The sequence below is a fragment of the Hippoglossus hippoglossus genome, chromosome 7, assembly GCF_009819705.1.
Source record: "Hippoglossus hippoglossus isolate fHipHip1 chromosome 7, fHipHip1.pri, whole genome shotgun sequence".
Lineage (NCBI taxonomy): Eukaryota > Metazoa > Chordata > Actinopteri > Pleuronectiformes > Pleuronectidae > Hippoglossus > Hippoglossus hippoglossus.
In genome coordinates, this window is record NC_047157.1 from 27793914 (window position 1) to 27803913 (window position 10000).

General features: G+C 43.0%; 1 protein-coding gene across 3 annotated transcripts in view; it reads right to left on the reverse strand.

Moving 5' to 3' along the window:
* LOC117764978 (nucleolar protein 4-like) overlaps positions 1 to 10000 on the reverse strand; it is a 57336-nt gene that overhangs the window by 10399 nt on the left and 36937 nt on the right. The gene's annotated exons all lie outside the window — the stretch shown is intronic.

The following is a 10000-nucleotide window of genomic DNA, read 5'->3' on the forward strand; positions in this document are numbered from 1 at the left end:
ATCGCTAACGTGCAAAGACAATGAACCGGTCGGTGAATCCACAAAGACTAGGAGACAGGGGACAAAAGGGTGTCTGCAGACAGAGGGACAGACAGACAGACAGACAGACAGACAGACAGACAGACAGACGGACAGAGGGTGTGTGTCTGTGGTTATAAACAGCCGTGTACACTGTACAGAGAATCAATCCGCTGCCACTGACCTTCATTGAGCAGAGACACAGAGATGGAGAGAGATAACCATCATCGCTGGTCACATGACAGGAGGAGTTGTAGAAGCACTTCCTGTTTCATGGATGGACAGAACGTCATGTTGTCTAGTTTCAGCTGTTTGTGTGTGTGTGCGATCACGTGATGTTTGTGACTGAGCTTCAAATCTGCACCTGGAGATATGAGTCTCTGGGTTCTACACAGATCCGTCAAATCTGAGTCCTACTTCGATTCCGTCTGCGTCTCTGGTGCAAAGCTGGAGGAGATTTATCGTTTTGTTACCACAGATGACATTTGATGCTGAAAACCTAAAACCTCAGATGTGGGGTTTGTTCAAAATGAAGATCATTGGGGAGGCGAATGTGGATTATGCAGTTTACTGATAGTGAACTACAACGTCACTCAGTCGAGCTCAACTGTCTCCTCGTGGAACCACACTGAGACTTTCTCAGCAGTTTCCCTTCCACACATGAACAAAGCAGCAGGAGATTCTCTGGTCACAACAACAGAAATATCATCTGGATCTTCAAATATCTGCAAAATAATCTGAAGTAGAAGGGAACGAAAACGAAACACAATGTGTCCGGAGAAATGAACCGAAAAAACAAACTCACTCAGATGAAGATGTGAAAAGTGGAATGTGATTAAATTTGAGTTAGTGTTGTTAAACTGAATCTGTTTCATAAAGAGGCAGCTGAGGTCTGTGTGAGCTCCGATAAGTCAAATTCAATAGAGTCTCTGCAGGTCCAGAACCAGCAACTGGTCCAGCAACCGGAGATCTGTGGTGAAAAACAAAACCTTTTTATGGTTTTGAGTTAAACAAATTATAAATGTCTCCCTGTAAATTCAATCTAAAGTTCTAAACATTTCTCCATCTGTCCTTCTTCTGCTTATATTGTGTGAAACCTAAAATCCACCAGAAGAAACCAAAATCTAATGTGAGAGGTCAAACAGAGTTTCCTCAACTGACCTCAGGTCTTTGATTCTGGGACTCAAACCTGTGACCCAGGAAAGTGCAAACGACAGGGAAGGTGTGCAGAGCTCACACTCGCTGTGATGCACCGCTGCAGGAAGAGCAACATGTCTGACAAACAGGAACGAAGGCGTCGGTGGAACCTGAGCTCTGCCAACACACAATCTGAGATAAGGAAATTCCAGTGGGGTTCATTCCAACACTGAACCTGAGAATACTGAGCAGTCTCTGCTAATCATTGACTCACAAAGGGAGTGGGAACTGTTGTAAAGTGTTAAATCAACAAGTTTCTGCTTCACAGACACAGTGGAGGGTGTGGAGTCGACAAGGATCCCTGAATAAACTGATTCACGGAGCTCGAAGACACGAACCTCAGTCAGTGGATCGGTCGGTCGTTCCCTTGGTCAGTCTGTGAGTCTGTCGGTCGCTCTGTCTGTCCCCAGCAGCCAGTAGGGGCATGGATACTGGAGATTAGTGGAGTGTCCAACACTGAGCCACTCTTAATCCAGTCAGTCACAAATCTGCCCCCAGCAGGACGATTAACCCCTTTCCCCTGCACGACGCAATCCTGGGCAAACACAGGCCGGATTAATCCAGGCAAAGGTCACTGCTGGACCCGGCGTGTTTCCCCCTGCAGACACACATGCAACACAACCGAGCTGCAGTCAGTCTCCACAACCTGGAGCACGACTCTGGACCCGGCTTGTTTCCCCCTGCAGACACACATGCAACACAACCGAGCTGCAGTCAGTCTCCACAACCTGGAGCACGACTCTGGACCCGGCTTGTTTCCCCCTGCAGACACACATGCAACACAACCGAGCTGCAGTCAGTCTCCACAACCTGGAGCACGACTCTGGACCCGGCTTGTTTCCCCCTGCAGACACACATGCAACACAACCGAGCTGCAGTTAGTCTCCACAACCTGGAGCACGACTCTGGACCCGGCGTGTTTCCCCCTGCAGACACACATGCAACACAACCGAGCTGCAGTCAGTCTCCACAACCTGGAGCACGACTCTGGACCCGGCGTGTTTCCCCCTGCAGACACACATGCAACACAACCGAGCTGCAGTCAGTCTCCACAACCTGGAGCACGACTCTGGACCCGGCTTGTTTCCCCCTGCAGACACACATGCAACACAACCGAGCTGCAGTCAGTCTCCACAACCTGGAGCACGACTCTGGACCCAGCTTGTTTCACCTCGTCACAAACCGGAGGTCAACATCTGCACCGAAACACTTCAAACTGTGTTCATGTGCTTTTTATATTCATGTTAAACCAAAGTGACTGTGAGCAACAGAAAACTAAACTATGCAACATTTCAAGAGATTATATTTTAAATGTTCCAAACCAGAGTCAGAAGAGAAAGAAAAGACATCAGAAGCTTTACTTTCCTTCTGAATTGCTTCTCTGAGCGTCGCCCTGCTCCTGTTTCACTGTTCTTCTCTAAAGCTGCTTTCAGACCTGCACTGATCAGATCCTCAAACTATCCCCAAGGGCTGTGTATGGAAACGCAAAGGTCTCTGGAACCCTTCTGGATCTTCTCCTGCAGCCTCCTAGTAAAATGTCTGTAACATGTCAGAGTGAGTCTGTATCGTTCACACCTGAAGAGAACGTCCAGAACCCAGATGTGGACGATCTCCAGAGTTCATCTGAAAACTGGAGCTTTTCTTTCCCAACATAAAAACTAATTATCTTTATAAACTTCTGTTTGAAATGTTCACATGGAAGCATCTAAGTAAAACGTTCTTAATTCACTGCTGAGAAGAAGGACTGCGATATGTTCTTTACCCAAAAGGCAGCTTCAACACTTCAACACCCAGAATGCACCAGGCTTGTCTCCTCCTGGACGGGATCAGGTCCCGTTAGTTCTACTGGAGAACGATTTCCAGTCAACTTGGGATCATCACAATATCCATAGTATATGAAGATGCTGATTACGGATAATGAATCTCAGTCTCAGTCAGAACATCACAAGTCTATGACGAGGAATTATCCAAATAAATATTTGACCCATCTGGAAAAAGTACATTGAACTTTGTCTTGTGACGTATCTTCCAGGCCGTGAACAGCTCTGACTTCCAGACCGGGAGCTTCAGATGGTTGAGTCGTCCGTCTCGACTCCAGCCAGGCTCCCTCGTGACCAGGGCCAGATCATCAGTTTAGACTGAAGTCGTCAGAGATGAGAGAGAGACTGGCCCAGAGGAAGAGGAGGAGAGCTGGAGGAGGTGAGGGCTTCAGGGAGCCGCAGAGGAGGAGCAGAGGAGCAGGAGTTTAGCTCCGGCTGCATTAGAGAGCTGATCTCTGCAGGGACTCTCTGGTTCCAGTGGTTGAGCACTGAGCACACACAGCAGCACAGCCGCCGGGCAGCAGTGGTCCGTCACTGCAGCCGAGCTAATGGAAACGCTTCCTGTGGAACCTTCTATAGAATTACATACACAATGCTTTTATACTGGGAGCTTATAGTGCCTCTGCTGGTGGGAGGTAAAGCCGACACTTTTAAAGGCCCTGAAAACCTCAACCCCAACTTACGATGAAAACTGCGTCCGGCACCAACACGTTACGATACTGTTCCTGCACTGAAGACATTTCTGTTGGTCTTTAGTCTTTGTTCCTGTCACTGGTATAAAAGTTCAGACCCAGGACACCTCCTCTGGTCTGAGGAACCTTTCACACCTGGTTTGTTCCAGAGCTTCAGACTCTTCAGTTCAGTCTGAAGCTGAACATCAGGTGTGAAAGGTTCCTCAGAGCAGAAGAGGAGTTCTGGGTCTGGATCAAACTGAACCTGGTTCTGTTGGTTTGCAGTGAAAACACTTTGTTGGAGTTTGGACTTTGGACCAATCACAGGAAGTAGAGACAGAATTAAACAGTAGAAGAAGAAGAGGAGGAAGCAGCTGCAGTCTTCACCTCCGACGATATAATATTTGAACCACGAGGACGTTCACTTGGTGACTTTGAACTAGTGTGGAGTACTGTAGTACTGTGGAGTACTGTGGTACTGTGGTACTCTGGAGTACTGTGGAGTACTGTAGTACTGTGGAGTACTGTGGAGTACTGTAGAGTACTGCGCCTGAAGGTGCAGATGCTGGTAGTGATACCATCATCATGTTACCATAGCAACCAGATGAAGCGTAACTTACAAAGTGAACCCAAACAGATCAAATGAAACTATGGAACAAACACATGAAGCTTCAGATCAGAACATGTGCTGGAATCAAGGCTTACAAATTATAGTTTAATGTTAGTTTGTGTCTCTGCGTCGTTGTGAATCAAATGTGCTGAGAGTTAAACTTGAATTTTATAAAAACCAAAAGCTGTTAATCTGATAACTTTAAATGTTATTCTTATATTTTGACTTATGAGAATTAATGCAATATTTGTATGAATTAAGTGGCAGCAGAGTTTTCAGGTGTTTTAAAGCTGTGCTCCGACATCAGAGTCAACACATCACTTCACTCACATGTAACCCACATACTACGAACAACAGTGCAGCTGTCAAAACACGTAGTATTCGACTCTGTGTTTTCTCCCCTGACTGAACTATGAACAGTTTTATCTTCACCTCCTTCAACCCCCCCTCCACGTCTGCCTGACGCTTCAGCTTCTGGAGCATCTCTTAAACACATATGATGAAACGTGGACGAGAGGAGCTCAAACTGTGCAGGAGGAGTAAAGAAACCCCAGGGAGCTGTGAGGAGATGCTTAACGAAGGGGAACCGAGCAAAACACTAAACAACTGAACGAGTCTTTTACTGTGAGCGGCGCCTGCAGGTGACCTGGAGGTGACTCGTGGGCGGAACTCTATGAAAACGTCAAGAAAACTCCAGGAATATTCTAAATATCAGATTGTGACTTAACTGCAGGGATTTCAAACACGTCATGAAGACCAACCACAGCAGTGGATTCTCTCCTGTTGATCTACGATATCAAAGGTTCTCCTGCTGCGTGTTTACCTCCACCAGTGTTGAGCCTCCTTGTTCTATGTTCCAGTGGAAAGGCCGGGGAACGACTCTCTGCCTCAGGCCTGGCTAATCAAACACAAACTGAGCTCATCAAGCGGCGAGCGAACCAGCCGCCAGACAGAGGCAGACGAGCGCTTCACAACAAAGAGCTACTGAACACGGGATTCAGTGAAATGTCACTGTGTCACCACCACGACCGGCTGAACCCACGAATAACCACGGCTCCTCAGCGACCTGCAGGGAAGTGATGCAACATGCGGAGTAAAACGAGAACTCACTTCTTCCTCAGAACCACGTTTCTTTATGAAATGTTTATTAGAATAACTGAGGTGACGGAGAGGGAAACAAAAATGAAAACTGGGTTTGATGCAGGAGCAAAAAACAAATGCTCCTGCTTTTAGATTAATGACACTGAAAATAAAAAATCTACTTCAGTCTCTATCTTATTACTCCTTTAACTTATTGTTACATTGGATACAGATCTATCCTTTTATTCAGATCTATCCTTTTATACAGATCTATCGCTTTTATACAGATCTATCCCTTTATACAGATCTATCCTTTTATTCAGATCTATCCTTTTATACAGATCTATCCCTTTTATACAGATCTATCCCTTTTATTCAGATCTATCCTTTTATACAGATCTATCCCTTTTATTCAGATCTATCCTTTTATACAGATCTATCCCTTTTATACTGATCTATCCCTTTTATTCAGATCTATCCCTTTTATACTGATCTATCCCTTTTATACAGATCTATCCTGTATATACAGATCTATCCTTTTATACAGATCTATCCCTTTTATACTGATCTATCCCTTTATACAGATCTATCCCTTTATACAGATCTATCCCTTTTATACTGATCTATCCCTTTATACAGATCTATCCCTTTATACAGATCTATCCCTTTTATACTGATCTATCCCTTTTATACTGATCTATCCTTTTATACAGATCTATCCCTTTTATTCAGATCTATCCTTTTATACAGATCTATCCCTTTTATACTGATCTATCCCTTTTATTCAGATCTATCCTTTTATACAGATCTATCCCTTTTATACTGATCTATCCCTTTTATTCAGATCTATCCCTTTTATTCAGATCTATCCCTTTTATACAGATCTATCCCTTTTATACAGATCTATCGCTTTTATTCAGATCTATCCCTTTTATACTGATCTATCCCTTTATACAGATCTATCCCTTTATACAGATCTATCCTGTATATACAGATCTATCCCTTTTATACAGATCTATCCCTTTTATTCAGATCTATCCCTTTTATACAGATCTATCCCTTTATACAGATCTATCCCTTTTATTCAGATCTATCCCTTTTATTCAGATCTATCCCTTTTATACTGATCTATCCCTTTTATTCAGATCTATCCCTTTTATACTGATCTATCCCTTTTATTCAGATCTATCCCTTTATACAGATCTATCCTGTATATACAGATCTATCCCTTTATACAGATCTATCCCTTTTGTACAGATCTATCCCTTTATACAGATCTATCCTGTATATACAGATCTATCCCTTTATACAGATCTATCCCTTTTGTACAGATCTATCCCTTTATACAGATCTATCCCTTTATACAGATCTATCCCTTTTATACAGATCTATCCCTTTTATACAGATCTATCCCTTTTATACAGATCTATCCCTTTTATACTGATCTATCCCTTTATACAGATCTATCCCTTTATACAGATCTATCCTGTATATACAGATCTATCCCTTTTATACTGATCTATCCCTTTTATACAGATCTATCCCTTTATACAGATCTATCCCTTTTGTACAGATCTATCCCTTTATACAGATCTATCCCTTTTATACAGATCTATCCCTTTTATTCAGATCTATCCCTTTTATACAGATCTATCCTTTTATACAGATCTATCACTTTATACAGATCTATCCCTTTTATACAGATCTATCCCTTTTATACAGATCTATCCCTTTTATTCAGATCTATCCCTTTTATACAGATCTATCCTTTTATACAGATCTATCACTTTATACAGATCTATCCCTTTTATACAGATCTATCCCTTTATACAGATCTATCCCTTTTATACAGATCTATCCCTTTTATACAGATCTATCCCTTTTATACTGATCTATCCCTTTATACAGATCTATCCCTTTATACAGATCTATCCTGTATATACAGATCTATCCCTTTTATACTGATCTATCCCTTTTATACAGATCTATCCCTTTATACAGATCTATCCCTTTTGTACAGATCTATCCCTTTAATACAGATCTATCCCTTTTATACAGATCTATCCCTTTTATTCAGATCTATCCCTTTTATACAGATCTATCCTTTTATACAGATCTATCACTTTATACAGATCTATCCCTTTTATACAGATCTATCCCTTTTATACAGATCTATCCCTTTTATTCAGATCTATCCCTTTTATACAGATCTATCCTTTTATACAGATCTATCCCTTTATACAGATCTATCCTTTTATACAGATCTATCCCTTTATACAGATCTATCCCTTTTATTCAGATCTATCCTTATCCTGAATAGATTTACACAAAACTTGGTGGAAGTCTATATTTTGTCCTGGATCACGACAAAGAGACTTTTCCATTCTAAGCGGGAATAAAAAAAGACAAAAAACAAACGTTCCTTTTCAGTTTCTGTTTGTCTTTAGTTTATATCTTTGTAAATGTATTACTTTCGTATTTTGCTTCATTGGTTTGACACAAAGCAAAGATGTAACCTTGACTCTCGGACACTGATCGATCTCCTCAAGAGTCTCTGATGTTTAATAATGAAATTACAGCCACAGACATGTCAGTGTCTGACCCTCATGACCTCGACCAACGCAACACAACAGGCAGAGATGAGGTTGAACCTGACAAGTTTGAATGAAAGAGATTTACATCCTGACACGTTTGCATCAGAAATCCTCTCCACCACCACTCACACACCTGAAAACACGTCACGAGAAACTCCTCTGAAGGAGGAACAGTGATGGTGAAGAGTCAGAGCAGGGACGAGGTGGAACTGTAACTGACAGGAAGTGTTAGCGACGCTTTGTGTTCACCGCTGGTAGTCGAGTCATGTGACTGATGAGAACCAATCAGGAAGAGAACATCTGCGTCATCGTTTACAAACGTCTCAGTTTCTGTTCAGACTCAAACACAAACCCAGAGTTTTCAAACTAAAACGAGACCAGTTTACACAAGTCTCTGGAGTAGAGGGGATGTCGAGTGTGAACGTAGATTCTTTTAAAACATCTCAGTGTGGACGAGGCCTGAAACTCCAGAAGTAGAGGGACCCAACCCAGGTTGAAGGAGGAGGAGGAGGAGGAGGATGATGAAGGGGGAAAGGGGATTAGCCTCCCGGCCCTCCTGCTGAGCTCATGGCCAGGTCAGGAGAACCCTGGAGTTATTTTGGACTCAGTGGAGGAGCTCAGCTGGTCCTCACAGAGGGATTTATCTGGAAGAGGCTCCGTCCTACTGTACCTGGCAGAGGGCTGAGGCTGGGGGGGGGGCACCTTAACCCCTGAGAGGCCATGACACCATCCAGGTCTGTGATGAATCAGTGTGAGGCCTGACGACCCTTCACCTGTTAACATCTTCATTTAAAGTCTCTGGATCCAGACATAAGATGAAATCTAAAAAGCAGTTCGGCTGCAGCCACATATTTATGATTCTCTACGTTAACACGACTTCAGAGTAAATTTAGCTTGTAGAGTAACGTGACAGTTTCCCAGGTGATGGTCCCATGGAAACGCTCGCTCCACTCAAACTGGAGGACCTCAGCTGGAGCCTCCAGAAACCCTCAACCCCTGCTGAAGGGCCCTTGAGCAAGGCACTGAATTCCTATCGGCCTCTGGAGGATGGCGACAAAGGATGAGAAAGAAAATAAAGATTTACCATAGAAACTGGGAGATGAACAGATGGAGGGTTCGATGACGTTACCCTGCACATGAGGCCACTGTTTACACGCCTGGCACACGCCACCGAGTGTTCCTCAGTGCGAGCGTGTGCTTGGTCATACCGCATCTCTCACACACACACACACACACAGATACACACACACACACACACAGACACAGACACACACACACACACACACACACACACACACACACCACAGAACAATGTGTGTCTGTCACTGACACTCTGCTCCACATTCCTCCAGAAACATGAGGAAGATTCATCTACCTCTTCCTGCAGGAGGCTGAGGGGAGGAGCTTGTCCACAGGTAGATTCACAGTCAGTTATATACAGTCAGTTATATAGTGTCACTCAGTTATATACAGTCAGTCAGTTATATAGTGTCAGTCAGCTATATACAGTCAGTCAGTTATATACAGTCAGTCAGTTATATAGTGTCAGTCAGCTATATACAGTCAGTCAGTTATATACAGTCAGTCAGCTATATACAGTCAGTCAGTTATATACAGTCAGTGATATACAGTCAGTTATATACAGTCAGTTATATACAGTCAGTTATATAGTGTCACTCAGTTATATACAGTCAGTCAGCTATATACAGTCAGTCAGTTATATACAGTCACTCAGTTATATACAGTCAGTCAGTTATATACAGTCAGTCAGTTATATACAGTCAGTCAGTTATATAGTGTCAGTCAGCTATATACAGTCAGTCAGTTATATACAGTCAGTTATATACAGTCAGTTATATAGTGTCACTCAGTTATATACAGTCAGTCAGCTATATACAGTCAGTCAGTTATATACAGTCTGTTATATACAGTCAGTCAGTTATATACAGTCAGTCAGTTATATACAGTCACTCAGTTATATACAGTCAGTAATATACAGTCAGTTATATA